The 18,194-nt window shown below is 40.3% G+C and overlaps 1 protein-coding gene across 18 annotated transcripts in view; it reads left to right on the forward strand.

The window, feature by feature from the left end:
- LIMCH1 (LIM and calponin homology domains 1) overlaps positions 1 to 18,194 on the forward strand; it is a 388,350-nt gene that overhangs the window by 130,515 nt on the left and 239,641 nt on the right. The gene's annotated exons all lie outside the window — the stretch shown is intronic.

Below are 18,194 nucleotides of genomic sequence, written 5' to 3' on the forward strand. Positions count from 1 at the left end.
TCCTGTGCCTTCCACGTAAGAAAAGAGCCTCAGTGGAAAGTTAGCTGCTTTTCCTCTGAAGAACCAACAAAATAAATCCCTTTTATTAAAAGCCAATCCGTCTCTGGTGTGTTGCATCCCGGCAGCTAGCAAACTAGAACACCATATCAACCCTAATCCCTATCTTATAGCTTGTACCACTATGCATCCTATTGCTCAAGGCCAAAACTTAGAGACCTTTTCTTCTTCTTCTCATCCTCCTTCTCCTTCTTCTTTTTCTCCTCCTCTTCCTCATCTCTCTCCTCCTCCTCCTGTATCTTCTCTTCCCCTCCTCCTCTTCCTTCTTCTTTCCTGATATCTCACATATTGCTAGTATATCAGTCAGGCTTTTAGCCTCTACCTTCAAAATAAACTTAGAATCTGACCACTTTTAACACTTCCTCAGCTTCCACCCCAGTCCACATTATCACCTTTCTCATCAAGCCTACACAGTTGTGATCTCACTGGTCTTTCAGCTCCTACTCTTGGCCGCCTCCTCCCCCACCCTCCCATGCAAATTCTCCATATAGTAACCAGAGTAGTTCTTAAAATGTTAATCACATTACATCACTCCCTGCTTGAAACCCTCTTTTCAGTGGCTTTGAACAGCACCGAGAATAAATCCCAAAGCCCTTATTGTGGCCCACAAGGCGCTTGGCTGCCTCTCTGCCTGGTCCTCTCGCCTGGCCACTCTCATTGGCTCTGTTCCAACTACACTCTTTCCTTTCCCAGGCACTCCCTGCTCACACCCATCTTTGTGACTTGAACTTGCATTTCCTCTGCCTGGGATGTTTTTTCCACAGATTTTAGCATTGCTCACTCCCTTCTTCTTTCAGGTCTCTGAGTGTCACTTTCTCAGAGAAGCCTTTTCAAGTTCAAATGTCTCAAGTAGCAATTCCCTCTCTGCCACTTTCCATCTCTTATCCTGCTCTATTTTCCTCATAGGTAATTTCGCTGTCTTGCACTGTGGTATTTTGTTTACTATCTGTCTCACCTACTAGAAAGTAGGAGACATGAGTTCAGGGCCTGGATCCCAAGACATGAGTTCAGGGCCCACATCAATCTCAGGCAGAGAGTAGGTGCTTAGTAAATGAATGAATGAATCTACTCAAGGACACAGGAACAAAACATGCATTTTTGAATGACAACTCAATGTAAATTACATTTTGCATATTACATTTGTTTGAACTTTTACAGTTTCCAATGTGCTCTTATACATATAATCTCATTTACCTCTTTCTGGTCAGATCAGTGCTTCATTTTCCCGTATTTTATAGGTAAGGAAAGAGTTAGAGCAGATGTATCTGTTCCAGTTCACATAGCTGGTTAGTGCTGGGGGTAAGAGTAAGCCCAGATCTTCTGATTATAAATCCTACCTTATTTCAAGTACAGAAGACAGTATGTGCGTCAGAAGTCAAGGAGAAATTTGGTTTACACTGGGTATATGGACTAGTGGAACGTCAGGGAAGTCTTGCAGTGTTTGAGTCTTTAAATTTGAACACAGAGTTCAACATATATAAAGAGTAAAGATTTTTCCATACATGGTAAATGGTGTAAGCAGATGCAAAATGACATAAATATGTATGAAGTCACACAAGGAATAAACTTATATAGCAAGTTCCTTGATCAGCAATTTAGGGAGTTAGGACTTGAGCTCTAGACAATAGAAGAGATTTGACAATATTTGCCTCAAGACTGACATTGCAAAGAGGATTCATGAAGATTTCCCAGCTTGGTCAGCAGTGCAAAGAAGGGAGAGGGACGGTTAGAGGAAAAAGGGGCAGGAACAAGGGCCTGGGTTGGAAGGACTTGTGTGGAAAGAAAGAAAGGCGATTGTTCCTTAGAGGCAGAAAGGGAGGTGGTAAGGTTAGGGAAGATGCAGCAAGCTACATAAATTTTGGAAAATGATCTTGGTTTTCATAAATGTTCCACGTTGGTGGAAAGATCTGGTGGGACAATGCTTTTCAAAAGTGAACCCTTGAAAATCTATTTCTGTTTCTTAGTAATAGGATCTCTGAGGTTCCAGAATTCTTTTCAAACTGGTTCATTGGTTCTTGAAAGCCCTGCCACCCCATCTGTGGAACTGGTGAGGAATTTTGCTCTAATTGCTTTTGCACCTGGCATTTGATGGAAGTTGTTTTGGGAATTCTTAGTCATATATCCAAGAAATATCTAGTGTCTATTCTCTTAGAAATAGGATTTGATGGCCAAATGGGTTGATTTGACCCTATCGGTGTCTTCCGACCTACTTATCAATATTCCTGACTGCTGTGTTCCTCAATTAATTTTTGAGTTAAAACAGGCAAATGTGTGTTTTTATCTATGTCTTCAAGCAGACTATGATCTATTTTTATGATTTATTGATTCCAGCCATGTGCTTTAGTTCTGCACACATTCCTCCTTTCCCCCTGCCAGTGTGAACTCATCCCTGCTGTTAGGAAGTCTTCCTTTTTTAATCCTCCCCACTCACTTGTCTTGTTTCCCTTCTCTGATCAGGTATATAAGTGCACCTGCAACTTTTCTTTCCTCACCTTGATTGTAAACTGGATGTCTTATATGGTTGGTTTCTTTTTTCTTTCATGGTTTAAAGAATTCTGCACAAGTAGGCAAGTCTGAGGGCACACTGTTGCCCATTAGTCCACTTTTTCCCCTAAGATAAAACAAAAAACAAAAAAACTTTGGTTAGTTGTTGCTGTCTTTTAAATGTTAGAATTCCTGATTTTTTAATTTTAGTGACTTATTCAAAAGTTTTAAAGCACCTTGTGGGCCAACGCAGTCAAGACCAAACATGTGTGTGTGTGTGTGTGTGTGTGTGTGTGTGTGTGTATTGAGGGGGCAGGGTCTTTTCAGTTCCCAGGTCATGAGTTAGTTAGCCCTGCAAAAAAGCCAGTGTTTTCCCTTTTTAAGTTCTACAGATCACTGGACCCACAAACTAGAGACTATTCTCAAAATGCATTCTTAGCTTAACAGGTTGGGGAAAACTGTATTTCATGCCCCCCTGGAGGATCTCAGTTCACACGAGCACAACTGTCAAATCTAAGAAGTTCCAAGTTTAAAAACTTTTTTTTGAAATACAACATTCCCCAAACTTACTTGACCACAGAGTCATTTTTCCACATCCTGTCTCTTAACAGGCTGTGGAATTAAGAATCTGTGGAATACACTTTGGGAAATGCTACTGCAAGCATTTCCTCTGTTGGGTGGGCCAGGGAGTAAATGTGAAGGCCAATCCCCATGAAGTATGAATACAATCCCCCTAAAGACAGGATGTGAAGAACAAGTACTGTCTTTGCATTTTAACTCCTCCCATTGCTATGCAGTGACAACTCAGTACGTTTAGATGGGCATGTATCTTTTAAGGACCTGCCATCACTGAGTAGGGAGGAGCAAAGAGTGTTCTATTGACTGCATGTTCTCTGAGATGTGGGGTCTGTTTCTTTGGTTTTTTTCTCAGGTTTGCCCTTGTGGTCAATGGCGTATCCCAGTCCCATCACTGCCAACATATTGCATAATGGATGAGGCAGAAGAGACTAAGGCAGCAGGTGTTCCAGCAATTAAAAAAAAAAAATAGAGAAGGAACAGAGCTGTTGATTGTTTCAAACAGCATTCGTTCTCCCTTTCTTTTACAAACAACAGCGCCCTGTGTCAATCAGCTTTTAAAATAGCAATTGGACTGCTTTGCTGGTTCTACTTCCTACCTCCCTAGAAGAGACATCTACAGTCTCATTTGGACAGTATGTGTGACTGTTGGAAATGGGGTTTGTTTTCCCCTTTGTCCTCTAAAAGTGTATTACAATCTGGCTAACTGCTTAACAAGCTATTTAGTAAAAACCACATCACTCTACACTAGAATGGATTGGGGACAATTATCAGCTTTGCTATAATTCTAGGCTCTCCGGTAAGAGAGGGGCAAGACATATGTTGTTTATTTCAGAACTGAAAGATGTGTAGGCTTCCCAGAAAATGAGCATATTCTGAAGCTAAGAAACATTTACTGCAGGACGACAAATGGCAACTGCTTTTATACTTGATTTTAAATGCTTGGGATAGTCCTATTCTTTGGATTATTGTCACTGCTCTAATTTTCGGGAATCTAGTGGTGACCTTTTGCTTTTGCTTTCTATCTGCAGAAAGAAAGTGTGTACCTATTTTTCTGCTTTCTACCTATAGCCCGGAAATTGGAATCCATTATCTTAAAGGATGATAGGTTTACAGCACAGTATTTGTTCCTTTCTAGAAGACGTTTTCTGTTTATGAATAACAGGATATGCAGGGTCAAGAGCATTTAAATGTTTATGTAGTTATATGCGTTGTTTCCAATTATTATTTAATAAAGTTCACCAATATCATGGAAATTTAGGAACTGTACACAGTTGGAACCCTGTGTTTAAATGAACTGCTAGCTCTGTAATATATAGTAATACAATTAGGGGGTTCACAGTAGCTCCTGTGGCTCAGGAGAGAGGATCGTGAGCCTCTTTCGCCCACACTGTGTTCAGTGACATCAGGTGGAGAGCCTGAAATCGGCCATGGTCAGAATATTTACATGATGCAGATTGGCAAATGCTGCCTATCAGGGACCCGGTGCCCCAGCCTCGACCTCATGAGAACTGGTTGTTAAGCATTTGCCAGAAACCATTGCTCTCAGGCGGTCTCTCAGGATGATTTGATTATATTCCAAATTATAATTAAGGACTTCCTAGTACATAGCAAGTGTTATAATAATGACACGGTTACCTTTTATGTGTGTGTGTGTGTGTGTGTGTGTGTATGCTGTATGGTGGGGGTCACGTTTCATTCTTTTTCCATATGAGTATCCCTTATTGTTGAATTTTTCTTTGTTTCTTGCTTGCTTGTTGGTTTGGGATATGCATGGGCCGGGAATTGAACCCGGGTCTCCTGCATGGCAGGTGAGAATTCTACCACCGAACTACCCTTGCGCCCCCTAACACAGTTACCCTTTAAATCTTTTTAAAAAAATTTTTTTATAACTGTCCCAAGTCTTTTGGTTAATGATGTATAAGATGATGTGTAGTCAAGGGGGTCCTGCTGTTTGTTACTTTGATCAAACGTGGTGTTTATTAAATTGATAAAGAAGAGCCTTCGTGTTTTATCTTTTGTTATACTGGTGTAGTCCAGAGTTACATTGTTTTCTTACAGCTCTTTGGAACACCCTGAAAACAGGTCTCCTTCCTTGTTATGAGGGCTTTGTTTGAGGAGGTAAATGGAGGGGGAGCTGACTGTGGAGCCCGAGAATGCTCCCTCCTGTCAAAGCCAAGGTGTCGGCTGCTTCAGCAGTTGGAACTAGTCCCCATACTGCTGTGTCACTGAGACCCAATAATAAATGGCATTTTAGAGGGCTGGGATTACCACCTGCTGTCTTCATTACAAATCAGCCAGAAGAACAGATCTCCTACCATAATATATCATTTGTAAGTTTAGAGAACCAGAGGAAGATAAGTAGGGAAATATTTTCTTGTAGAAATGCCTAATGGTCTTAAATGAGGCATCTTGTCTTCCTTCCTTCATTTCCCATCCCCCCCACCCATTAATGGGTATTTATTTTTCATTCCATTGGGATTCATTCCAGGTTGTACACATGATTATTTCAAGTTGGATTCTTTGTGCTATTTTTTAAAAAAGGATAAAAATCCAGTGACAGCACAAAGTTGGCTATTATTTCACCCCTGGTGAAACGTTGAGTAAGTTGAAAATCTCTGTAGAGACCTTTTGCCATTTTTTGGGATTTGGGGATTTATTTTGTGTTCTGCATTAGGAGAAAAGACAAACTGAAGAGAGATGTTGGTTTAGGCAGTGGAAAGTCAGGTCTTTATTTACAACCCATCTGAAAAATAGGGAAAATTCACCAGAGACACAGAAATTTGAGTACAGGATGCTGTTAGTGGATGGTTTGGGAGCCACAGTGTCCAGGTTAGAATCCTGCCACTGCTGCCAGCTAGCTGTGTGAAATTTTTCAAATTACTTAATAGTCTGTGCTTCAGTTTCCTCATCAGGAAAACAGGGAAAATATACTTACACCAGGGCCCCTGCTAGCCCCTAGAGCCGTTCTGTGGAGATTTGCAGAGGGCATCTTTTCAGGGTGGACTGTGGGTTTGCGTAGAGACAGCAGCTGGTATGCAAGTTAGGAGAATTGAACTCTTTCTTCAGGTGAACAGGCAACTTCTGTGGGCCTGGTTTGGCAAAGGGAGCTCGGGCTGGGGGTTAGCCCCACCTGGTCCACTCAGCTGAGCTGAGGGTTAGCCCCACCTGATCCACTCAGCTGGGCTGCAGGTTAGCCCCACCTGGTCTCCGGCACAACCTGCATATTCAAACATCGTGGTTGAAGAGCAAATGAGTCGATTAAGGTTCAATAAAAGATACTGTTATTATCACCATATTTTCGAATTGAGAGGTATTTGTTTCCCAGGGCTGCTGTAACAAAATGCCACAAACTGGATGGCTTAACACAATAGAAATTTATTGTCCTGCAATTCTGGAAGCTAGTCCCAGATCTGTAGGGAAGAACTCTTCCTTGCTGCTTTGTAGCTTCTGGCAGTTTGCTAACAATCCTTGGGCTTCACTGGCTGCCTGGTCCTCACACAGCATTCTCCCCTGAGTCTGTCTGTGTCCAGTTCTCCCTTCTTATAAGGACACTGGTCATATTGGATGAGGGCCCACCCTAATCTGGTGACATCTCCAAAGACCCTATTTCCAAATAAGTTTATATTCTTAGTACCAGGGATTAGGCCATGAACATGACTTTTTTTTTTAATGTGGTGACATATATATAAAACATAAAATTTGCATTTTAACAATTTTGAATACTACAATCAGTGGCATAAATTGAAAGCATCATCCATTAGCAAATATTCTATCACCCAAAACAGAAACTTGAAGCCCATTAAGCAATAACTCCCCATTTCCCTTCCTTCCAGCCTCTACTTTCTGTCTGTGAATTTTCTTATTCTAGATATTTCATAAAAGTGGAATCATATGACACTTGTCTTTTTGTGTCTTGATTATTTCACTAGGCATAATGTTTTCAAGATTCATCCATGTTGTAGCACAGATAAGAATTTCATTCTTTTTTATGTTGCATGTATATACATTGTATGCATTATACCATACTTTGTTTTTCCATTCATCATTTGTTGGATAATTAGGTTGTTTCTACCATTTAGCTATAATGGGTAATGCTGCAATGAATATTGGTGTACACATATCTGTTGGAATCTCTGCTTTCAGGTCATTTGGTTCTATACCGAGAGATGGAATTGCTACATGGTAAGATAATTCTACGTTTAACTTAGTAAGGAACTACCAAACTGTTTTCCACAGTGCTACATCATTTTATCTTCCTACCAGCGATATTTGAGGGTCTGAGGTCTCCATATCCTCACCAACACCTGTTACTTTTCATTGAACATGTCTTTTGCGGGTGGGTGGGTGGGGCACATTTCTAGGGTAGAAGAGGGTTCAGAAGGGCCTGGAGATTTGTGCAATCTTATACTTAGAGAGGTAAAGCAATTTGCTCAAGTCCTTTATTAATAGCTGGCAGGTGGTAGAACCCAGGTGTCTTGACTTTCAGTCTCAAACCAACTCTGACCAGATGTTGCTGGGCAAGTGTGTGATTGGAACAACAGAACCACTGAGGGAAGACAGGGGGCGGGAAGCACATGGCCATTCCCAGATCCTGGTGCCCACCAGAGGCATCTGTTTTAGCTTCCTTGGCTGCTCAAGCAAATACCATGAATGGGGATTTACTTGCTCACAGTTTTGAGTTTAGGGAAAAAGTCCAAATCAAGTTCATCATCAATGTGATGCTTTTGCTCCAAAAGCTGTGACATCCAGGCTGGATACTTGCAGTTCTTGGCCCTTAGCTTGTCACATGGCAAAGCACACGGCATCATTTCCTGGTCTTTCCCTTCTCTTCCAGGTCTCATTGATTTCAGTTTCTGGCTGTTCCTTCTGTGGCTTTGTCTCTCTGAGTTTCATTCTGCTTAAAAAGGACTCCAGCAATAATTTTAAATCCCATCCAGATTGAAGTGAGCCACACCTTAACTGAAATAACCTCATCAAATGATCCTATTTACAATGGGTTCACACCCACAGGAATATATTGTTTAAGGATATGTTTTTCTGGAGTACCTTAGTTCCAAGCCATCACACCGTTCAAATGACAAACTCTCAGAAGGCTATATGTTTTCTTATTTTCTGAAGCCAAAGAGTACATTGGCTCCTTTGTCCATCATTTAAACATTTGTTTTAAAATCTACCATACAAAAGGCATGTAGTAATCACAACTACTATTTTAGTAGTGGACTTGAAGAATATTATTCAATGGGGTATACTCCTGTTACATGTGAACTAAAAATATTTAAATGTAGTACTTTCTCACACAAACAAAGCCTTTTCCTGATTAAAATCAAATGAAAAGTTTCTTTAGTCATTGATGAGAGGAAAAAAATGGGATAGAGCTGTTATGGAGGGTAGCCTGTATATTTCCAACCTCCCTTTTAAAACTTTTTAATTGTAAAATATAACTTAATCACAGAAAACCACATAAATAAAACAGTTCCATAGCTTAGTGAATTATTTCAGGCAAACAGTTTTGTAATCACTATCCAAGTCAAAAAGTAGAATTTTGCCACCCTGGGAGCCTCCCATGCTCCCTCCCAATTATAATTCCTTTCCTTCTTCCTAAATGCTGCTCTCCTTTTTATGTTGATCACTTCTGTGCTTGTCATTATAGTATGCCATCCAAGCCCTGCCTCCTTTTTAAAGGATGGGTTGCTAAAACTTGATCATTCTATCTTTAAATGAATATTTCACCATGTTTTATTTTCATTTGGTAATCTAATAACTTGTTTGGGTGGATTCTAGTAGTTTTCTAACATGAACCTGATGCCTTTTAAGATGCCGAGTTCTAAAATATTGGCAAAGTACAGCAGTTTTGTGGTTACTTGGATTCTTAGCTAAGATTATTCAGTTATTAGAATATCAAATTGTGAAATCAACCACTCTTTCAGACAGATCCACGACAGATATAGGGCTGCCTGGAGCCTCAAATTCCAGTTCTTTGCCCCAAATCAGGGAGCCAAGGGACTCATCCCCCTACCCTCTTCCTTTTCATACTCAGTGCTAAACGTCCTGTCATTTTGATGGCTGGCAAAGACCATTGCTATGGAGTGAGCAGGTGAGAGCGTGAACTAAACAGAAATGAAGTAACCAATAGTGAACCGGTAAAGAATGGTTATGAGGGAAAACAAATATGAAAAAATACTCCTGGGAACAAATGAGAGGCAATGGACAGTTTGTTGACCTGAGTACTTTCGGGGCTGCTTAACTGCTTTCAGGCCTAGCTCCCAAACAGCATTTTATTGTGAATGTTTTTAAATGTTCAAAAAGCTAGAAATTGGTTCAAAGAAACCCGTACACCCCCACCTAGTTTCAACAATTGATAACATTTTCTCTATGTGCTTCATATGCATACACACACATACTCATGTACTCACACATTCACAAATACCCCGAGGATTTTTAAAAACCATCTCGATATAAATTACAGACATCAGACACCTTTCCCTCTAAATACTTTAGCATGAATCTCTGAAAATAAGGACATATTCCTCCATAACTATCATGCCATTATCACCTTAATGAAAGTAAAAAGTGATAACCCTAATATTATCAAATATTCAGTATATATTCATATTTACTCAGTTGTTCCCCACGTCATCTATATCATTTCTTTTATAAAGGTCTAATCAAGGAGGGTATATAGCAATTGGTTGTTATATCTCTTAAGTTTCTTATTTTAATAGAGCAATATCCCCTCCCCCCATTTTTTTATGATACTGACTTTGTGAAGGCCAGTTTTCTTATAAAATGTGTCCTATTTACGATTTGCAGAATCATCTCCTCATGGTCTAATCTAACCTAGACACCTGTATTATAGGTGTTTATCACATGAGCTTCCCTGTGTGATTTTGTACCCAGTTCTCACAAGGGCACATCCATTGGTGAAGTGATAGATTTGTCTCAACTATAATCTCCTTGCCCTGACCAGTATTTCTGAACAAAAATTGCAACCACATGATTTAGACACTCCATTGTTGATTTTTTTCCTTCAAGACCTGTTTCTTAGATATGAAGCTTTGAGGGGGGAAATAAAGCAATAGAACAGCCATTTTTTGTGCACTGAAGAACTAAGTTTCCTCCTAGATGGCTTCCACAGATGATTTCTTCCTTTTAGCAACTGTGCAAAGCAAGTTCCTCTGTTTTTTTCAAAGATGAAGAAGTGAGCTCAGAAGAATGAAGCTGTTTGTCCACTGCCATATGATTACTAAGTTCCAGAACTGAAACTTGAACCCAGATTTTCTTGATTCAGGGGTTTCATACTCCAGTATATGTAAATGAGCCTTACATAGACTGATTTGCCAAAATTACTCCAGAAGTGAACTATTTATTTAAGGAGGAAAATGATACCCAGGTAAAAATAGCACTATGGCTGCAGTACATATTCGTTCTTTGAAATGGAAACAACACACTTAACCCAGAAACATTCACTACCCCATTTTCTTTCTGGACTCCTCTTTCTCCTTTCTCTCAAATCAGTCATTAAGGTTTTATGCTGTGTTAAAACTGACTTTAAGTGTCGTCTGTCTTTCTTTGCAGCTTCTGTTCTGTAAGGCAAGGACAACTTACGGATGTACAAACACAATTTTGGCTAAACCCACTCACATGTCCCTGGATTGACCCATTTTCTGTGTCTAAATCATGCAATGGTTAGATCAGAGGATTTAATATTCCCAGGGTGCATTTGAGCATCGGCTGTCTCCTTAATTAGATTTTTTTTTTCTGTAGAGTCTGTCAATCTGTGGCTATAAACAGTGCCTTCTGGTTTTCTGATGACATGATGAAAATATAAATGGATTCTGCAGATTGCATTTTATTATCCTCAATATTAAGCACTCAGAGCTGGTGCTGGAGAGGATCATGGCCTGACGATGTTGATTGAATAACCTCAGGCCTGAACTTCTGTGCTGCTCTGTTGCCAACCCAACTGGAATAGATATAGGTAGCCAGTGTTATTAAACACAGTATGGCAATATAAATGCTGCAAGAAGAGTTGGGTTTGAAGCTGTGGGGCAAGGAAGCCCTGGCCTGTGCAAAGGAGACTGGTTCTTGTTTCATCCTTGCTGCTAACTAGCTGTGTGACCTTGGGCAAGTTACTTGGTTTATGAGATATTATTTTTCTCCTTAAGATGATAGGGTTGTTGGACTTTATTTTGGTGTAGTTGGAGAGGGCAAGGGATAGATCTTTAGAAAGACCCTGGATGCTGTGTGGGAAGTGGATTATGGATGGGCAGGATTGGAAGCAGAGAGACCATGGAGAGAGCTTCTATAATTTTCTTGGTTCTTAAGAGTTGATGGAAGCTGGGACCAGAGTGGTGGTATACTGACAGAGAAAAGAACAGACCTAAAATATATTTTGGAGGTAGGAGTATTGGTGGTTTGAACATGTGTCTGTTTTGGGGGGAAGGAGCCTGGTAGTGCCATTCATTGATCTGGAGAAGACCAGAGGTGAAACAGGTTGGATCTGAGAGACAGGCATCACAGCTTTTGTTTTGATCATGGTTAAGTGTGAAATATTTATCAGGTATTCATGTGGAGATGTTGAGTAAGAAATTGGATATTCAGTTCTGGACCTCACAGCAGAAGGGTAAGTGCCACACATAAAAAATGTATGAGTTATCATCATGTATCAGATATTTAAAGCCATGAGATTTGACTACCTAGAGAAGGGGGTGCAGGCTTAGAGAGAGAAGAAAAGAAAAGTGAAGAAAGTATAAAATGACCCACATTTAACTGTTAGGAAGGGACTGAGATAGAAGTCGCTTGGGCCATGGAGAGAGGAGTATTTATTTAATGAGGTAGAAGGCGAACCAAGAGTGTGTGGTAATGGGGAAGTATGGGAGAGGCAATTGTTCCCGAAATGAGGGAGTGGTTGTCCGTGGTGCTGCTGGGACCCGGATCGGATCAGGTGAGGAAAGTATTTTTCCTGTCAGAGAGCATGAAGATAGCAGAATGGAAGAGGAGAACCCGTAAAGCATGGTCTCATTTAAGATCAGGGAGGAAAAACTGCAAAGAGAACTCGAAAAGAGAGAAACCGAGAATAAGATCTATGGCAATATCATTATTGTTGCTAATGACAGTGAAATTTATTGAACCCTTGCTATGGGCAGGCGTTAGGGTGAGGGTTTTACATACATTGATTCATTTACTCTTCATGTAAGCCTTGAGGTAGATTCCGCTACCATTTCTTAAATAGGGAAGCTGAGGGTTGGTACAGGTTCATTGACTTGTCTAAGGTGGTTTAGCTTATGTGTGGTGGAGCTATGACTCAAACCCAGGTCTAATTCTTAACCCTGTAAGATTTTTCAGGGGATTAAATGAGGACAGCTTGCAGGCGGCTAAGCTATGATGATGGGGTCATGGGTATGGGATACTCATGCAGGCAGTTTGGGTTGTGAACAGAAGGAGGAAAGCAAGATGGCAGATGAAGGGGCTGAATTGAAAGAGAGTTTTGAAGAAAAGAGAGAATTCACTGTGACCACAGATAGGTGGAGATGAAGAATGTTGTGGACAGATAGGTAAGGCTGGGACAAAGGCAGAAAGTGAAAGGAGAAACTCGATTTAAGAAAGAAGAAGTATATTTCTTCCTTTGGAGCTGGCCAGTAAAGATGAATTGTAGATGTAAGAGGATTTTGAGGGATGTGTGTATAGCTGGGGTGTCATCCTAAAGAAAGTCTGATCAGGTGGTCTAGATGTCACTGTGATTCCAACAGTGAAGTCATTGGGTATAAATGGGGGTGGGAGAATCTATGAGGAACTCATTGGGAGTGACAAGCAAAATGTCATTCTGGAACAATTACTTTAGGAGTAAGTGGGCACTGGAGTGAAGGATTGCCAAAGACCTCCCTCCTCTCACCCCATCTGGGAAGTGTCCCTTTTTGTCCCAGGATCAAGTATGACCCATAATCCTGGTGCATAAGGCTCTTCACTCTCTGGGCCCTGTCCACTCTGGCTTCTCACCTCCTACCACTCTGTCCCTCCACACTGACCATGGGCCTTGTGGTCCAACTCTCAGAACTTCTTATCTTTGCTCAAAGAAACCTTTTCACAGGCCTTTGTGCCTGCCTGCAGTGCCTTCCTTCATCTGCTTCCTTTGAGGAATCCCTTCTCATCCTTCAGGATCAACTCAAATGTCAGACCCTCAAGGGAAACTTTCCCCACTCCCTTAAGGAAGACATAGTTCATTCCTCTGTCTCCCCCTTCAGATATTCTGTTCAGGCTCAGCATGGCATGGTATTTCAGTGTATGAACTCTGCAGTCACAATGCTAGATTTAAGTCCAGACTCTCCTGTTTATTAGCTTTGTGCCCTCAGGCAAGTTACGTAAATTCTCTGTGCCTATGTTTCTAGGTCTTTAAAAGGAAGAAATAATTGGCCCCACTTCATAGTGTTGTTATGACTATTAAATAAATTGATATATTGCATGCACTTATGAACAGAGTGGGCACATGATAATTTGTGTAGGAATGTGAGCCATTATCATCATTCAGCTATTTCTTTAGTCATGCAATTTGTGTCGCATCCTGCATTCTCTTGTAGCTCTCTGTCCATATTTCCCTTCTAACACTTCTAGATGTTTTCTGTTTTCCGTGGATTGTTTTATCTGGGAAGAGTCCAGACATTGTTATTCTGGTATCACTCATACCCATGACACTACCTGGCATGAAATAGGTATCCAATAAATGATTGATGGGTTGATAGTAATTCTGGCTTGGATGAATGTGATTTAGCAGTGATTACAAGAAAACTTCCATAGAATTCTGATTTGATTTTTCTAGCAGTCCCATGAAAGACACAGAATAGATTTATTTTCTCAGAAAATATAAAAAGAGAAATTTGGTTTTGCTTTATTTTACAATTTGAGAAGTCAGCCTAATGAGCTGTGAATAACCTTCAGTGAATTAAAGAGGTGTGTTTACGTTTACAGTGTCCAGGAAGAAATCACACCCTTCAGTAAAGGGTCCCTGTCTTAATACAACAATTTAGAGAAAATAGCCATGTCCTTCAAAAGTTGTCAAATTCTATTGACTGTTGTTTTTTTCCCATTAGCTTAGATCCAGGGACCATTATTTTGTCAGATGATAGAATCTCTTCTTAATATCATTTTAATAGGGCTCACCAACATTTATTTCAAGTCCTTTTCAGACCTGTATTTTGTTTGTGGACTACAGTTTGTCTATTTGATTGCTTTAAAGGACCAATTGAAGCTCAACTGAAAGTATTTCTGAACTACAATTTGTATGAATGGTGAGGTTCAGACAGGGAGGCTGATTCTTGGCAGCCTTTTGACAGTTTATGGTAATTATGTGACAATAATGGCAACAAAGTAATTAGCAGTGTGTAGTATTGTGCTATACAGTTGTTAGAATATAAACACATTGTAAAAAATGTTGCCATAAACTTGTGGTTTTGTTTATTAGACTGATTTTTTTAGGCTTCCATATTTCAGTTACTTGGATTGTTTAGAGCAGTGCCATTAACATAGACAAACTCAGAAAAGTTAATTGCCTTTTAGTTCTACGGGAAGGAAATCGGATACAATTGAACTTCCTCAACAATTGCTTGCATAAAAGAGTGCGATGACACACTGTGATGTCCTCCTGGTTCTGCTTTGGTTTAATTGCTAAGGCAGTTGAAAACATTTCTTTTCTGCTAAAAGAATAAAAAAATCAAGATTTTCATAAATTATCCATTCCTTGGTCACTTTCAGCCAACACTGCACATCCCTCCAGTGCTTCCTTCCATCAGACGTTTTGGCTAGTGGTTTGAATGGTTTTTGAAAAGCATGCACCATGGTTAGTGACCTGGTTAATCTCCATGATTATTAGTACATCAAGGATCCCCTTGAATAGGGAGATGTGTGCAAGTTCATGATACCTGGCTTTATGATGGTGTTATCCAATAGTTTCTGTCCATGAACTCTTATCAGTTTTGTTTGTTTGCTTTTGTTTTCTGTTGAGTGCCGTTAGAGAACTATGCATTCTGGCTTTCACTGCAAGTGAGACAGGGAGCTGCTGGGGCTTTCTGAGTGGAATAATGGCATGATTTAACTTTATGGGGTTGTTCTGGTTGCTGTGCTGAGAATAGATGGAAGGGAGGCAAGGTTGGAAGGGGGAGGCCAGTTAGGACACTATTGAAATATCTAGGTGAATGGTGACAATGGCTTGGTTAAGGTGGTAGAGTTGAAGCTGTGGGGAGTGGTTGGGGTTATGTTTAAGGTTTGAAAGTAGAGTTAATTAGATTTATCGATGGGCCAGGTGAAGTGTGAGAGAAAAATAGGGTTCAAGCATGATTTGGGGGCTGAACAACTGTAAGCATGAATTTGATCATATTGTGGTGTGAATAGTGCAGGATAAAGTATTGTTGACATTTCATGCTTCTGAACCTGGGGTCTCTCCCCAACCACCCCTTGGCCCAGGGCCCCATCTCAGGCTTTCTTTAAGAGTTTCTCCTAAGCTTCCCTTCCTATTTTCAGAGTGATCATGAACTGATGCTTGCCCAGAGCCTCTGGAAAATTTGCTGAGTCTTCAGTCAGTTGGGACCTAGTTGAGAGGTCAGGGAAGAGTTTAGGAGGTCAATTTTCACCTCTACAAATGGATGATTGGTAATGGCAGCTGGTTTTTGCAGCTATTTTACTGTTTGCATATAACAATGGCTTATGCTATAGAGTCAGTAACGTAATTAGCCACCTTTATAGTTAGAAGATACAACATGTGATGTTGTAAACACATCATAAAGATATTGCTTAAGGGATTGTTGGGACACGTCACCCAAAGTCCTGATTCCAGTGGAAGGTCATCCCTTTATAATCATAGACTCCTGGTTTGGTTTTAGTGTCCTAGGTCAGAGCTTTATAAAATTGGTTGTCCATATGAATCACATAGGTGGTGTTTGTAAACCACAGCCCTGATTTAGTGAGTCTTGGAGGCAGAGGAGAGGAGTGAGAGTCTGTATTTATTTCTAAAGGTATTCCAAGCAAAGATGCTGCTGCTTCTTGTCCAAGGATCAAACTTTTGAGAGGTGAACTGCTAAAGGAAATTTTAAAGTATATCAGCTGCTGATCCCCCAACCAATATCAGTGTGCCTCTCTCCTGAATAACCTGGGCTTTGAAGAATGGATGGCATTTCAGTTAGAGGAGAGCAATGGAAATGTCATGCTGGGACCTAACGATCACAGGAGATAGGGGAGGCAGGCAGAGGGGGAACAGAGGTGAAATGAGCACCTTCCTCCAAAAACATGATGCCTGTTCCCATTCTAGGAAATTGAATTTCATCAGACTACATCTGGGAGGGCTTTAATGAGCAGACTGACTTTGGACTATTACACCAACTTCTGCTTGATGTCTTTCAGTGGCTCTGCGTCGTGCAAGATAATTGCAAATGATAACATGAGCGTTTTAGGTGGTACATGGACCACCGGTATTTTCCTTTTAGTCTTAACTGTTATGTTACCTTCTACTTACAGCACAAATTTATATGTCTGCTTTGCTCATCACTCTGTAGGGAGCAGCGACCATGTCTCATCTGTGTTTCTAGCTCTAGACCTAGCTCGTCATCAGCCCCAGTGTGGAGAGGGGCCTGAGTAAACTTTGCCAGAAATCCTGTAATAAATGTAGCTAGAGAATTTTTGGTTCAAACTAGAATATAATAATACCTTTGTATTGAGAAAAAGTTTGTTTTATTGATGTCTTTTTTAAATTAGAGAGCTGTAAGTTTACAGAAAATTCATGCAGAAAATACAGAGTTTCCAGAACCCCCCTGACACACACACAATTTTCCCTCTTATTAATCCTTTGCATTAGTGGGGCACCTTTGTTCCAACTGATGAAAGACTATTACTATAATTATACTATTAACTATACTCCAGTTTACATTAGGGTTCACTGTGTTATACAGTCCTGTGGTTTTTATAAAAATGTTTTCTAGTAACGTTTATTCAGCCTATAATTTCCCTCTTTTAACCATATCTGATATGTAGTTCAGTGGTGTTAATTGCGTTTACAATGTTGCACTTCCGTCCCCACCATCTATTTCTCAAACGCGTCCATTATCCCAAATAGAAACTGTCTACCAAGTAGGCATTAACTCCTCATTCCCTAGACCCACCCTGCACCGTGGTAACTTGTATTCTAGTTTCTGCCTCTACAAATGTGTTTATTCTAATTAGTTCATATCAGTGAGATCATACAAGATTTTTCATTTTGTGGCTGGCTTATTTCACTCAACATGACATCTGCAAGTTTCACCCATGTTGTCGCATGTAACAGAGCTTCATTCCTTTTTGCAGCAGAATAATTTTCTGTTGTAGGTATATACCACATTTTGTTTGTCCATTTGTCTGTTGATGGATTCTTGAGCATTTTAGCCATTGTGGACAATGCCACTATGAATGTTAGTGTGCAAATATCTGTTGGAGTATTAGATAATTCCAGTTCCTTCTCACTACGTCTTGTCATTTAACAGCTTTTAGCAATTACTTGTTCTGTCCCTTATTTCTCCAGTGTCCTCTGGAATCAGAGGCAGAGATTTTTGGCTGTTGTCTTCATTCGCTGCTGTCCCCCAGTGTCTAGCAAACATGGCATTTGTAGGTGCTCAATAAGTTTTTATTGACTGAATGTCTCCCTGGTGCCTAGCTAGGCAGGAGGGGTTTGGAGAGGCAGAGGTTCCAAAATTGGCCATTGGTCTTGTGCTATGTGACAGTTCATTCCTTCCCAGATTTTATTATTTTTCTATCACATCATGCCATTTATGGATATTGATTTTAATCTTCCTGTCTTAATATCTGTCTCTTGAGGTTAGGGGTGCATGTTCTCCCTTCCCTCACCCCTTTACTGCCTTAATAAATAGATACATTGCTCTCAGGTGGTGCTTTCCACAGGTCTTTTTGAAAGCATGATTGTGTCAGCTCCTCTGTGGTCTGAGTAAAGGAGGCTGTGGCCTTTACTTAACATGGCCAAACCCAAAAAGTAACAAATTCTTATCAGAAAGAACAGATATTTTTAAGTTATTAGGGGAAAAAAAAAGCTTCAAAGCAATTGT

Source organism: Tamandua tetradactyla, chromosome 19 (genome assembly GCF_023851605.1).
Source record: "Tamandua tetradactyla isolate mTamTet1 chromosome 19, mTamTet1.pri, whole genome shotgun sequence".
Lineage (NCBI taxonomy): Eukaryota > Metazoa > Chordata > Mammalia > Pilosa > Myrmecophagidae > Tamandua > Tamandua tetradactyla.